Raw genomic sequence first — 12,732 nt, forward strand, 5'->3', positions numbered from 1 at the left:
GACAGAAAGTATGAATTGTTTGCAACGCCAAGAGTATCTATCTCCCTTTTACATTATACACGTTTTAATTTGTGAGTCTGAAGATTTTCTTCTGCTTGCTGAAGACAGGTTTCCATAGTGTAGTGGTTATCATGTTCGCCTCACACGCGAAAGGTCCCCAGTTTGAAACTGGGTGGAAACAACTTGAGCAATTTTTACTATATGTGCTGAAATGGCTCTAAGGTAAGTGGATATCCAGCTACAAAGGCTAAAAGCTATTTGAAGGCAATCATACTAAGGATCTCAAGCCAGACTCCAATGGTGAATTATCTCTGTTCTGTTGTTTGTGGAATCTACACAGACTGACACTCTGCTTGCAGTGCAGATTATGGGATGAACCTGTCTTGGAAAAAGGCCACTAAACTCACTGTGAGGTTTCTGTAGTGTAGTGGTTATCACGTTCGCTTTCCACGCGAAAGGTCCCCAGTTCGAATCTGGGCAGAAACAAATTGAGTGTTTTTTAACTAAACATGCTGAAATGGATCTCCGGCAAGCGCATTTCCACACTACAAAGGCTTCAATTTCAAGCTAGTTGAAGGCAATCGTGCTAAGGATCTCAAGACAGACTACCAAGCCCAATGAGCACTTTCCTGTTGCTTGTGGAATTTACACAGACCAACACTCTGCTTGCAGGGCAGATTATGGGATGAACCTGTCTTGGAAAAAGGCAAATAAGCTCGGCATGAGGTTTCTGTAGTGTAGTGGTTATCACGTTCGCCCAACATGCGAAAGGTCCTCGGTTCGAAACCGAGCAGAAACAGCGGTCAGCTTTTGACAGAAAGTATAGATTGTTTGCGACGCTAAGAGTATTTAGCTCTCTTTTACATTATACGTTTTTTAAAATGCGTGATTCGCAAGACTTCCTTATGCTACCTCAAGACAGGTTTCCATAGTGTAGTGGTTATCACGTTCGCCTCACACGCGAAAGGTCCCCAGTTCGAAACTGGGTGGAAACATCTTGAGTAATTTTTACTATATGTGCTGAAATGGCTCTCAGGTTAGTGGATTTCCATGCTACAAAGGCTCTAATTTCAAGCTATTTGAAGGCAATCATACTAAGGACCTCAAGTCAGACTACCATGATGAATTAGTTCTGTCCTGTTGTTTATTGAATCTACACAGACTGACACTCTGCTTGCAGTGCATATTATTGGATGAACCTGTCTTGGAAAAAGACCACTCAACCCAAAGTCAAGTTTCTGTAGTGTAGTGGTTATCACGTTCGCCTAACACGCGAAAGGTCCTCGGTTCGAAAGCGAGTAGAAACAGCGCCCAACTTTTGACAGAAAGTATGAATTGTTTGCAACGCCAAGAGTATCTATCTCCCTTTTACATTATACACGTTTTAATTTGTGAGTCTGAAGATTTTCTTCTGCTTGCTGAAAACAGGTTTCCATAGTGTAGTGGTTATCACGTTCGCCTCACACGCGAAAGGTCCCCAGTTCGAAACTGGGTGGAAACAACTTGAGCAATTTTTACTATATGTGCTGAAATGGCTCTAAGGTAAGTGGATATCCAGCTACAAAGGCTAAAAGCTATTTGAAGGCAATCATACTAAGGATCTCAAGCCAGACTCCAATGGTGAATTATCTCTGTTCTGTTGTTTGTGGAATCTACACAGACTGACACTCTGCTTGCAGTGCAGATTATGGGATGAACCTGTCTTGGAAAAAGGCCACTAAACTCACTGTGAGGTTTCTGTAGTGTAGTGGTTATCACGTTCGCTTTCCACGCGAAAGGTCCCCAGTTCGAATCTGGGCAGAAACAAATTGAGTGTTTTTTAACTAAACATGCTGAAATGGATCTCCGGCAAGCGCATTTCCACACTACAAAGGCTTCAATTTCAAGCTAGTTGAAGGCAATCGTGCTAAGGATCTCAAGACAGACTACCAAGCCCAATGAGCACTTTCCTGTTGCTTGTGGAATTTACACAGACCAACACTCTGCTTGCAGGGCAGATTATGGGATGAACCTGTCTTGGAAAAAGGCAAATAAGCTCGGCATGAGGTTTCTGTAGTGTAGTGGTTATCACGTTCGCCCAACATGCGAAAGGTCCTCGGTTCGAAACCGAGCAGAAACAGCGGTCAGCTTTTGACAGAAAGTATAGATTGTTTGCGACGCTAAGAGTATTTAGCTCTCTTTTACATTATACGTTTTTTAAAATGCGTGATTCGCAAGACTTCCTTATGCTACCTCAAGACAGGTTTCCATAGTGTAGTGGTTATCACGTTCGCCTCACACGCGAAAGGTCCCCAGTTCGAAACTGGGTGGAAACATCTTGAGTAATTTTTACTATATGTGCTGAAATGGCTCTCAGGTTAGTGGATTTCCATGCTACAAAGGCTCTAATTTCAAGCTATTTGAAGGCAATCATACTAAGGACCTCAAGTCAGACTACCATGATGAATTAGTTCTGTCCTGTTGTTTATTGAATCTACACAGACTGACACTCTGCTTGCAGTGCATATTATTGGATGAACCTGTCTTGGAAAAAGACCACTCAACCCAAAGTCAAGTTTCTGTAGTGTAGTGGTTATCACGTTCGCCTAACACGCGAAAGGTCCTCGGTTCGAAAGCGAGTAGAAACAGCGCCCAACTTTTGACAGAAAGTATGAATTGTTTGCAACGCCAAGAGTATCTATCTCCCTTTTACATTATACACGTTTTAATTTGTGAGTCTGAAGATTTTCTTCTGCTTGCTGAAAACAGGTTTCCATAGTGTAGTGGTTATCACGTTCGCCTCACACGCGAAAGGTCCCCAGTTCGAAACTGGGTGGAAACAACTTGAGCAATTTTTACTATATGTGCTGAAATGGCTCTAAGGTAAGTGGATATCCAGCTACAAAGGCTAAAAGCTATTTGAAGGCAATCATACTAAGGATCTCAAGCCAGACTACAATGGTGAATTATCTCTGTTCTGTTGTTTGTGGAATCTACACAGACTGACACTCTGCTTGCGGTGCAGTTTATGGGATGAACCTGTCTTGGAAAAAGGCCACTAAACTCACTGTGAGGTTTCTGTAGTGTAGTGGTTATCACGTTCGCTTTACACGCGAAAGGTCCCCAGTTCGAATCTGGGCAGAAACAAATAGAGTGTTTTTTAACTAAACATGCTGAAATGGATCTCCGGCAAGCGCATTTCCACACTACAAAGGCTTCAATTTCAAGCTAGTTGAAGGCAATCGTGCTAAGGATCTCAAGACAGACTACCAAGCCCAATGAGCACTTTCCTGTTGCTTGTGGAATTTACACAGACCAACACTCTGCTTGCAGGGCAGATTATGGGATGAACCTGTCTTGGAAAAAGGCAAATAAGCTTGGCATGAGGTTTCTGTAGTGTAGTGGTTATCACGTTCGCCTAACACGCGAAAGGTCCTCGGTTCGAAACCGAGCAGAAACCGCGGTCAGCTTTTGACAGAAAGTATAGAATGTTTGCGACGCTAAGAGTATTTAGCGCTCTTTTACATTATACGTTTTTTAAAATGCGTGATTCGCAAGACTTCCTTATGCTACCTCAAGACAGGTTTCCATAGTGTAGTGGTTATCACGTTCGCCTCACACGCGAAAGGTCCCCAGTTCGAAACTGGGTGGAAACATCTTGAGTAATTTTTACTATATGTGCTGAAATGGCTCTCAGGTTAGTGGATTTCCATGCTACAAAGGCTCTAATTTCAAGCTATTTGAAGGCAATCATACTAAGGACCTCAAGTCAGACTACCATGATGAATTAGTTCTGTCCTGTTGTTTATTGAATCTACACAGACTGACACTCTGCTTGCAGTGCATATTATTGGATGAACCTGTCTTGGAAAAAGACCACTCAACCCAAAGTCAAGTTTCTGTAGTGTAGTGGTTATCACGTTCGCCTAACACGCGAAAGGTCCTCTGTTCGAAAGCGAGTAGAAACAGCGCCCAACTTTTGACAGAAAGTATGAATTGTTTGCAACGCCAAGAGTATCTATCTCCCTTTTACATTATACACGTTTTAATTTGTGAGTCTGAAGATTTTCTTCTGCTTGCTGAAAACAGGTTTCCATAGTGTAGTGGTTATCACGTTCGCCTCACACGCGAAAGGTCCCCAGTTCGAAACTGGGTGGAAACAACTTGAGCAATTTTTACTATATGTGCTGAAATGGCTCTAAGGTAAGTGGATATCCAGCTACAAAGGCTAAAAGCTATTTGAAGGCAATCATACTAAGGATCTCAAGCCAGACTCCAATGGTGAATTATCTCTGTTCTGTTGTTTGTGGAATCTACACAGACTGACACTCTGCTTGCGGTGCAGTTTATGGGATGAACCTGTCTTGGAAAAAGGCCACTAAACTCACTGTGAGGTTTCTGTAGTGTAGTGGTTATCACGTTCGCTTTACACGCGAAAGGTCCCCAATTCGAATCTGGGCAGAAACAAATAGAGTGTTTTTTAACTAAACATGCTGAAATGGATCTCCGGCAAGCGCATTTCCACACTACAAAGGCTTCAATTTCAAGCTAGTTGAAGGCAATCGTGCTAAGGATCTCAAGACAGACTACCAAGCCCAATGAGCACTTTCCTGTTGCTTGTGGAATTTACACAGACCAACACTCTGCTTGCAGGGCAGATTATGGGATGAACCTGTCTTGGAAAAAGGCAAATAAGCTTGGCTTGAGGTTTCTGTAGTGTAGTGGTTATCACGTTCGCCTAACGCGCGAAAGGTCCTCGGTTCGAAACCGAGCAGAAACAGCGGTCAGCTTTTGACAGAAAGTATAGATTGTTTGCGACGCTAAGAGTATTTAGCTCTCTTTTACATTATACGTTTTTTAAAATGCGTGATTCGCAAGACTTCCTTATGCTACTTCAAGACAGGTTTCCATAGTGTAGTGGTTATCACGTTCGCCTCACACGCGAAAGGTCCCCAGCTCGAAACTGGGTGGAAACAACTTGAGCAATTTTTACTATATGTGCTGAAATGGCTCTAAGGTAAGTGGATATCCAGCTACAAAGGCTAAAAGCTATTTGAAGGCAATCATACTAAGGATCTCAAGCCAGACTCCAATGGTGAATTATCTCTGTTCTGTTGTTTGTGGAATCTACACAGACTGACACTCTGCTTGCGGTGCAGATTATGGGATGAACCTGTCTTGGAAAAAGGCCACTAAACTCACTGTGAGGTTTCTGTAGTGTAGTGGTTATCACGTTCGCTTTACACGCGAAAGGTCCCCAGTTCGAAACTGGGCAGAAACAAATAGAGTGTTTTTTAACTAAACATGCTGAAATGGATCTCCGGCAAGCGCATTTCCACACTACAAAGGCTTCAATTTCAAGCTAGTTGAAGGCAATCGTGCTAAGGATCTCAAGACAGACTACCAAGCCCAATGAGCACTTTCCTGTTGCTTGTGGTATTTACACAGACCAACACTCTGCTTGCAGGACAGATTATGAGATGAACCTGTCTTGGAAAAAGGCAATTAAGCTCGGCATGAGGTTTCTGTAGTGTAGTGGTTATCACGTTCGCCTAACACGCGAAAGATCCTCGGTTCGAAACCGAGCAGAAACAGCGGTCAGCTTTTGACAGAAAGTATAGATTGTTTGCGACGCTAAGAGTATTTAGCTCTCTTTTACATTATACATTTTTTAAAATGCGTGATTCGCAAGACTTCCTTATGCTACCTCAAGACAGGTTTCCATAGTGTAGTGGTTATCACGTTCGCCTCACACGCGAAAGGTCCCCAGTTCGAAACTGGGTGGAAACATCTTGAGTAATTTTTACTATATGTGCTGAAATGGCTCTCAGGTTAGTGGATTTCCATGCTACAAAGGCTCTAATTTCAAGATATTTGAAGGCAATCATACTAAGGACCTCAAGTCAGACTACCATGATGAATTAGCTCTGTCCTGTTGTTTGTGGAATCTACACAGACTGACACTCTGCTTGCAGTGCATATTATTGGATGAACCTGTCTTGGAAAAAAACCACTCAATCCAAAGTGAAGTTTCTGTAGTGTAGTGGTTATCACGTTCGCCTAACGCGCGAAAGGTCCTCGGTTCGAAACCGAGTAGAAACAGCGCCCAACTTTTGACAGAAAGTATGAATTGTTTGCAACGCCAAGAGTATCTATCTCCCTTTTACATTATACACGTTTTAATTTGTGAGTCTGAAGATTTTCTTCTGCTTACTGAAAACAGGTTTCCATAGTGTAGTGGTTATCACGTTCCGCTCACACGCGAAAGGTCCCCAGTTCGAAACTGGGTGGAAACAACTAGAGCAATTTTTACTATATGTGCTGAAATGGCTCTAAGGTAAGTGGATATTCAGCTACAAAGGCTAAAAGCTATTTGAAGGCAATCATACTAAGGATCTCAAGCCAGACTCCAATGGTGAATTATCTCTGTTCTGTTGTTTGTGGAATCTACACAGACTGACACTCTGCTTGCGGTGCAGATTATGGGATGAACCTGTCTTGGAAAAAGGCCACTAAACTCACTGTGAGGTTTCTGTTGTGTAGTGGTTATCACGTTCGCTTTACACGCGAAAGGTCCCCATTTCGAAACTGGGCAGAAACAAATTGAGTGTTTTTTAACTAAACATGCTGAAATGGATCTCCGGCAAGCGCATTTCCACACTACAAAGGCTCCAATTTCAAGCTAGTTGAAGGCAATCGTGCTAAGGATCTCAAGACAGACTACCAAGCCCAATGAGCACTTTCCTGTGGCTTGTGGAATTTACACAGACCAACACTCTGATTGCAGGGCAGATTATTGGATGAACCTGTCTTGGAAAAAGACCACTCAACCCAAAGTGAAGTTTCTGTAGTGTAGTGGTTATCACGTTCGCCTAACACGCGAAAGGTCATCGGTTCGAAACCGAGCAGAAACAGCGACCAACTTTTGACAGAAAGTATGAATTGTTTGCAACGCCAAGAGTATCTATCTCCCTTTTACATTATACACATTTTAATTTGTGAGTCTGAAGATTTTCTTCTGTTTCCTGAAGACAGGTTTCCATAGTGTAGTGGTTATCACGTTCGGCTCACACGCGAAAGGTCCCCAGTTCGAAACTGGGTGGAAACAACTTGAGCAATTTTTACTATATGTGCTGAAATGGCTCTAAGGTAAGTGGATATCCAGCTACAAAGGCTAAAAGCTATTTGAAGGCAATCATACTAAGGATCTCAAGCCAGACTCCAATGGTGAATTATCTCTGTTCTGTTGTTTGTGGAATCTACACAGACTGACACTCTGCTTGCGGTGCAGATTATGGGATGAACCTGTCTTGGAAAAAGGCCACTAAACTCACTGTGAGGTTTCTGTTGTGTAGTGGTTATCACGTTCGCTTTACACGCGAAAGGTCCCCAGTTCGAAACTGGGCAGAAACAAATTGAGTGTTTTTTAACTAAACATGCTGAAATGGATCTCCGGCAAGCGCATTTCCACACTACAAAGGCTCCAATTTGAAGCTAGTTGAAGGCAATCGTGCTAAGGATCTCAAGACAGACTACCAAGCCCAATGAGCACTTTCCTGTGGCTTGTGGAATTTACACAGACCAACACTCTGATTGCAGGGCAGATTATTGGATGAACCTGTCTTGGAAAAAGACCACTCAACCCAAAGTGAAGTTTCTGTAGTGTAGTGGTTATCACGTTCGCCTAACACGCGAAAGGTCCTCGGTTCGAAACCGAGCAGAAACAGCGACCAACTTTTGACAGAAAGTATGAATTGTTTGCAACGCCAAGAGTATCTATCTCCCTTTTACATTATACACATTTTAATTTGTGAGTCTGAAGATTTTCTTCTGCTTCCTAAAGACAGGTTTCCATAGTGTAGTGGTTAGCACGTTCGGCTCACACGCGAAAGGTCCCCAGTTCGAAACTGGGTGGAAACAACTTGAGCAATTTTTACTTTATGTGCTGAAATGGCTCTAAGGTAAGTGGATATCCAGCTACAAAGGCTAAAAGCTATTTGAAGGCAATCATACTAAGGATCTCAAGCCAGACTCCAATGGTGAATTATCTCTGTTCTGTTGTTTGTGGAATCTACACAGACTGACACTCTGCTTGCGGTGCAGATTATGGGATGAACCTGTCTTGGAAAAAGGCCACTAAACTCACTGTGAGGTTTCTGTAGTGTAGTGGTTATCACGTTCGCTTTACACGCGAAAGGTCCCCAGTTCGAAACTGGGCAGAAACAAATTGAGTGTTTTTTAACTAAACATGCTGAAATGGATCTCCGGCAAGCGCATTTCCACACTACAAAGGCTCCAATTTCAAGCTAGTTGAAGGCAATCGTGCTAAGGATCTCAAGACAGACTACCAAGCCCAATTCGCACTTTCCTGTTGCTTGTGGAATTTACACAGACCAACACTCTGATTGCAGGGCAGATTATGGGATGAACCTGTCTTGGAAAAAGGCAATTAAGCTCACCATGAGGTTTCTGTAGTGTAGTGGTTATCACATTCGCCTAACACGCGAAAGGTCCTCGGTTCGAAACCGAGCAGAAACAGCGGTCAGCTTTTGACAGAAAGTATAGATTGTTTGCGACGCTAAGAGTATTTAGCTCTCTTTTACATTATACGTTTTTTAAAATTCGTGATTCGCAAGACTTCCTTATGCTACCTCAAGACAGGTTTCCATAGTGTAGTGGTTATCACGTTCGCCTCACACGCTAAAGGTCCCCAGTTCGAAACTGGGTGGAAACATCTTGAGTAATTTTTACTATATGTGCTGAAATGGCTCTCAGGTTAGGGGATTTCCATGCTACAAAGGCTATAATTTCAAGCTATTTGGAGGCAATCATACTAAGGACCTCAAGTCAGACTACCATGATGAATTAGCTCTGTCCTGTTGTTTGTGGAATCTACACAGACTGACACTCTGCTTGCAGTGCGTATTATTGGATGAACCTGTCTTGGAAAAAGACCACACAACCCAAAGTGAAGTTTCTGTAGTGTAGTGGTTATCACGTTCGCCTAACACGCGAAAGGTCCTCGGTTCGAAACCGAGCAGAAACAGCGATCAACTTTTGACAGAAAGTATGAATTGTTTGCAACGCCAAGAGTATCTATCTCCCTTTTACATTATACACATTTTAATTTGTGAGTCTGAAGATTTTCTTCTGCTTCCTGAAGACAGGTTTCCATAGTGTAGTGGTTATCACGTTCGCCTCACACGCGAAAGGTCCCCAGTTCAAAACTGGGTGGAAACAACTTGAGCAATTTTTACTATATGTGCTGAAATGGCTCTAAGGTAAGTGGATATCCAGCTACAAAGGCTAAAAGCTATTTGAAGGCAATCATACTAAGGATCTCAAGCCAGACTCCAATGGTGAATTATCTCTGTTCTGTTGTTTGTGGAATCTACACAGACTGACACTCTGCTTGCGGTGCAGATTATGGGATGAACCTGTCTTGGAAAAAGGCCACTAAACTCACTGTGAGGTTTCTGTAGTGTAGTGGTTATCACGTTCGCTTTACACGCGAAAGGTCCCCAGTTCGAAACTGGGCAGAAACAAATTGAGTGTTTTTTAACTAAACATGCTGAAATGGATCTCCGGCAAGCGCATTTCCACACTACAAAGGCTCCAATTTCAAGCTAGTTGAAGGCAATCGTGCTAAGGATCTCAAGACAGACTACCAAGCCCAATGAGCACTTTCCTGTTGCTTGTGGAATTTACACAGACCAACACTCTGATTGCAGGGCAGATTATGGGATGAACCTGTCTTGGAAAAAGGCAATTAAGCTCACCATGAGGATTCTGTAGTGTAGTGGTTATCACGTTCGCCTAACACGCGAAAGGTCCTCGGTTCGAAACCGAGCAGAAACAGCGGTCAGCTTTTGACAGAAAGTATAGATTGTTTGCGACGCTAAGAGTATTTAGCTCTCTTTTACAATATACGTTTTTTAAAATTCGTGATTCGCAAGACTTCCTTATGCTACCTCAAGACAGGTTTCCATAGTGTAGTGGTTATCACGTTCGCCTCACACGCGAAAGGTCCCCAGTTCCAAACTGGGTGGAAACATCTTGAGTAATTTTTACTATATGTGCTGAAATGGCTCACAGGTTAGTGGATTTCCATGCTACAAAGGCTATAATTTCAAGCATTTGGAGGCAATCATACTAAGGACCTCAAGTCAGACTACCATGATGAATTAGCTCTGTCCTGTTGTTTGTGGAATCTACACAGACCAACACTCTGATTGCAGGGCAGATTATTGGATGAACCTGTCTTGGAAAAAGACCACTCAACCCAAAGTGAAGTTTCTGTAGTGTAGTGGTTATCACGTTCGCCTTACACGCGAAAGGTCATCGGTTCGAAACCGAGCAGAAACAGCGACTAACTTTTGACAGAAAGTATGAATTGTTTGCAACGCCAAGAGTATCTATCTCCCTTTTACATTATACACATTTTAATTTGTGAGTCTGAAGATTTTCTTCTGCTTCCTAAAGACAGGTTTCCATAGTGTAGTGGTTATCACGTTCGCCTCACACGCGAAAGGTCCCCAGTTCGAAACTGGGTGGAAACAATTTGAGCAATTTTTACTATATGTGCTGAAATGGCTCTAAGGTAAGTGTTTATCCAGCTACAAAGGCTAAAAGCTATTTGAAGGCAATCATACTAAGGATCTCAAGCCAGACTCCAATGGTGAATTATCTCTGTTCTGTTGTTTGTGGAATCTACACAGACTGACACTCTGCTTGCGGTGCAGATTATGGGATGAACCTGTCTTGGAAAAAGGCCACTAAACTCACTGTGAGGTTTCTGTTGTGTAGTGGTTATCACGTTCGCTTTACACGCGAAAGGTCCCCAGTTCGAAACTGGGCAGAAACAAATTGAGTGTTTTTTAACTAAACATGCTGAAATGGATCTCCGGCAAGCGCATTTCCACACTACAAAGGCTCCAATTTCAAGCTAGTTGAAGGCAATCGTGCTAAGGATCTCAAGACAGACTACCAAGCCAAATGAGCACTTTCCTGTTGCTTGTGGAATTTACACAGACCAACACTCTGATTGCAGGGCAGATTATGGGATGAACCTGTCTTGGAAAAAGGCAATTAAGCTCACCATGAGGATTCTGTAGTGTAGTGGTTATCACGTTCGCCTAACACGCGAAAGGTCCTCGGTTCGAAACCGAGCAGAAACAGCGGTCAGCTTTTGACAGAAAGTATAGATTGTTTGCGACGCTAAGAGTATTTAGCTCTCTTTTACATTATACGTTTTTTAAAATTCGTGATTCGCAAGACTTCCTTATGCTACCTCAAGACAGGTTTCCATAGTGTAGTGGTTATCACGTTCGCCTCACACGCGAAAGGTCCCCAGTTCCAAACTGGGTGGAAACATCTTGAGTAATTTTTACTATATGTGCTGAAATGGCTCACAGGTTAGTGGATTTCCATGCTACAAAGGCTATAATTTCAAGCATTTGGAGGCAATCATACTAAGGACCTCAAGTCAGACTACCATGATGAATTAGCTCTGTCCTGTTGTTTGTGGAATCTACACAGACCAACACTCTGATTGCAGGGCAGATTATTGGATGAACCTGTCTTGGAAAAAGACCACTCAACCCAAAGTGAAGTTTCTGTAGTGTAGTGGTTATCACGTTCGCCTTACACGCGAAAGGTCATCGGTTCGAAACCGAGCAGAAACAGCGACTAACTTTTGACAGAAAGTATAAATTGTTTGCAACGCCAAGAGTATCTATCTCCCTTTTACATTATACACATTTTAATTTGTGAGTCTGAAGATTTTCTTCTGCTTCCTAAAGACAGGTTTCCATAGTGTAGTGGTTATCACGTTCGCCTCACACGCGAAAGGTCCCCAGTTCGAAACTGGGTGGAAACAACTTGAGCAATTTTTACTATATGTGCTGAAATGGCTCTAAGGTAAGTGGATATCCAGCTACAAAGGCTAAAAGCTATTTGAAGGCAATCATACTAAGGATCTCAAGCCAGACTCCAATGGTGAATTATCTCTGTTCTGTTGTTTGTGGAATCTACACAGACTGACACTCTGCTTGCGGTGCAGATTATGGGATGAACCTGTCTTGGAAAAAGGCCACTAAACTCACTGTGAGGTTTCTGTAGTGTAGTGGTTATCACGTTCGCTTTACACGCGAAAGGTCCCCAGTTCGAAACCGGGCAGAAACAAATTGAGTGTTTTTTAACTAAACATGCTGAAATGGCTCTCCGGCAAGCGCATTTCCACACTACAAAGGCTCAAATTTCAAGCTAGTTGAAGGCAATCGTGCTAAGGATCTCAAGACAGACTACCAAGCCCAATGAGCACTTTCCTGTTGCTTGTGGAATTTACACAGACCAACACTCTGATTGCAGGGCAGATTATGGGATGAACCTGTCTTGGAAAAAGGCAATTAAGCTCACCATGAGGTTTCTGTAGTGTAGTGGTTATCACGTTCGCCTAACACGCGAAAGGTCCTCGGTTCGAAACCGAGCAGAAACAGCGGTCAGCTTTTGACAGAAAGTATAGATTGTTTGCGACGCTAAGAGTATTTAGCTCTCTTTTACATTATACGTTTTTTAAAATTCTTGATTCGCAAGACTTCCTTATGCTACCTCAAGACAGGTTTCCATAGTGTAGTGGTTATCACGTTCGCCTCACACGCGAAAGGTCCCCAGTTCCAAACTGGGTGGAAACATCTTGAGTAATTTTTACTATATGTGCTGAAATGGCTCACAGGTTAGTGGATTTCCATGCTA

The 12,732-nt window shown here is 42.8% G+C and overlaps 13 non-coding genes across 13 annotated transcripts; all 13 read left to right on the forward strand.

Annotated features, from left to right (window-relative positions):
* Positions 1 to 413: 413 nt before the first annotated feature.
* Positions 414 to 486, forward strand: trnag-ucc (transfer RNA glycine (anticodon UCC)). Its single transcript has one exon. It is a non-coding gene; the product is annotated as a tRNA-Gly (tRNA).
* Positions 487 to 1,733: 1,247 nt separating this feature from the next.
* trnag-ucc (transfer RNA glycine (anticodon UCC)) lies at positions 1,734 to 1,806 on the forward strand. Its single transcript has one exon. It is a non-coding gene; the product is annotated as a tRNA-Gly (tRNA).
* Positions 1,807 to 3,053: 1,247 nt separating this feature from the next.
* On the forward strand, positions 3,054 to 3,126 carry trnav-uac (transfer RNA valine (anticodon UAC)). Its single transcript has one exon. It is a non-coding gene; the product is annotated as a tRNA-Val (tRNA).
* Positions 3,127 to 4,373: 1,247 nt separating this feature from the next.
* trnav-uac (transfer RNA valine (anticodon UAC)) lies at positions 4,374 to 4,446 on the forward strand. The gene has a single exon. It is a non-coding gene; the product is annotated as a tRNA-Val (tRNA).
* Positions 4,447 to 5,187: 741 nt separating this feature from the next.
* Positions 5,188 to 5,260, forward strand: trnav-uac (transfer RNA valine (anticodon UAC)). The gene has a single exon. It is a non-coding gene; the product is annotated as a tRNA-Val (tRNA).
* Positions 5,261 to 6,507: 1,247 nt separating this feature from the next.
* trnav-uac (transfer RNA valine (anticodon UAC)) lies at positions 6,508 to 6,580 on the forward strand. Its single transcript has one exon. It is a non-coding gene; the product is annotated as a tRNA-Val (tRNA).
* A 739-nt stretch (positions 6,581 to 7,319) lies between these two features.
* On the forward strand, positions 7,320 to 7,392 carry trnav-uac (transfer RNA valine (anticodon UAC)). The gene has a single exon. It is a non-coding gene; the product is annotated as a tRNA-Val (tRNA).
* A 739-nt stretch (positions 7,393 to 8,131) lies between these two features.
* Positions 8,132 to 8,204, forward strand: trnav-uac (transfer RNA valine (anticodon UAC)). Its single transcript has one exon. It is a non-coding gene; the product is annotated as a tRNA-Val (tRNA).
* A 1,247-nt stretch (positions 8,205 to 9,451) lies between these two features.
* Positions 9,452 to 9,524, forward strand: trnav-uac (transfer RNA valine (anticodon UAC)). The gene has a single exon. It is a non-coding gene; the product is annotated as a tRNA-Val (tRNA).
* A 747-nt stretch (positions 9,525 to 10,271) lies between these two features.
* trnav-uac (transfer RNA valine (anticodon UAC)) lies at positions 10,272 to 10,344 on the forward strand. Its single transcript has one exon. It is a non-coding gene; the product is annotated as a tRNA-Val (tRNA).
* A 426-nt stretch (positions 10,345 to 10,770) lies between these two features.
* On the forward strand, positions 10,771 to 10,843 carry trnav-uac (transfer RNA valine (anticodon UAC)). The gene has a single exon. It is a non-coding gene; the product is annotated as a tRNA-Val (tRNA).
* Positions 10,844 to 11,590: 747 nt separating this feature from the next.
* trnav-uac (transfer RNA valine (anticodon UAC)) lies at positions 11,591 to 11,663 on the forward strand. Its single transcript has one exon. It is a non-coding gene; the product is annotated as a tRNA-Val (tRNA).
* A 426-nt stretch (positions 11,664 to 12,089) lies between these two features.
* Positions 12,090 to 12,162, forward strand: trnav-uac (transfer RNA valine (anticodon UAC)). Its single transcript has one exon. It is a non-coding gene; the product is annotated as a tRNA-Val (tRNA).
* Positions 12,163 to 12,732: the final 570 nt, after the last annotated feature.

Source organism: Pseudorasbora parva, chromosome 5 (assembly GCF_024679245.1).
Source record: "Pseudorasbora parva isolate DD20220531a chromosome 5, ASM2467924v1, whole genome shotgun sequence".
Lineage (NCBI taxonomy): Eukaryota > Metazoa > Chordata > Actinopteri > Cypriniformes > Gobionidae > Pseudorasbora > Pseudorasbora parva.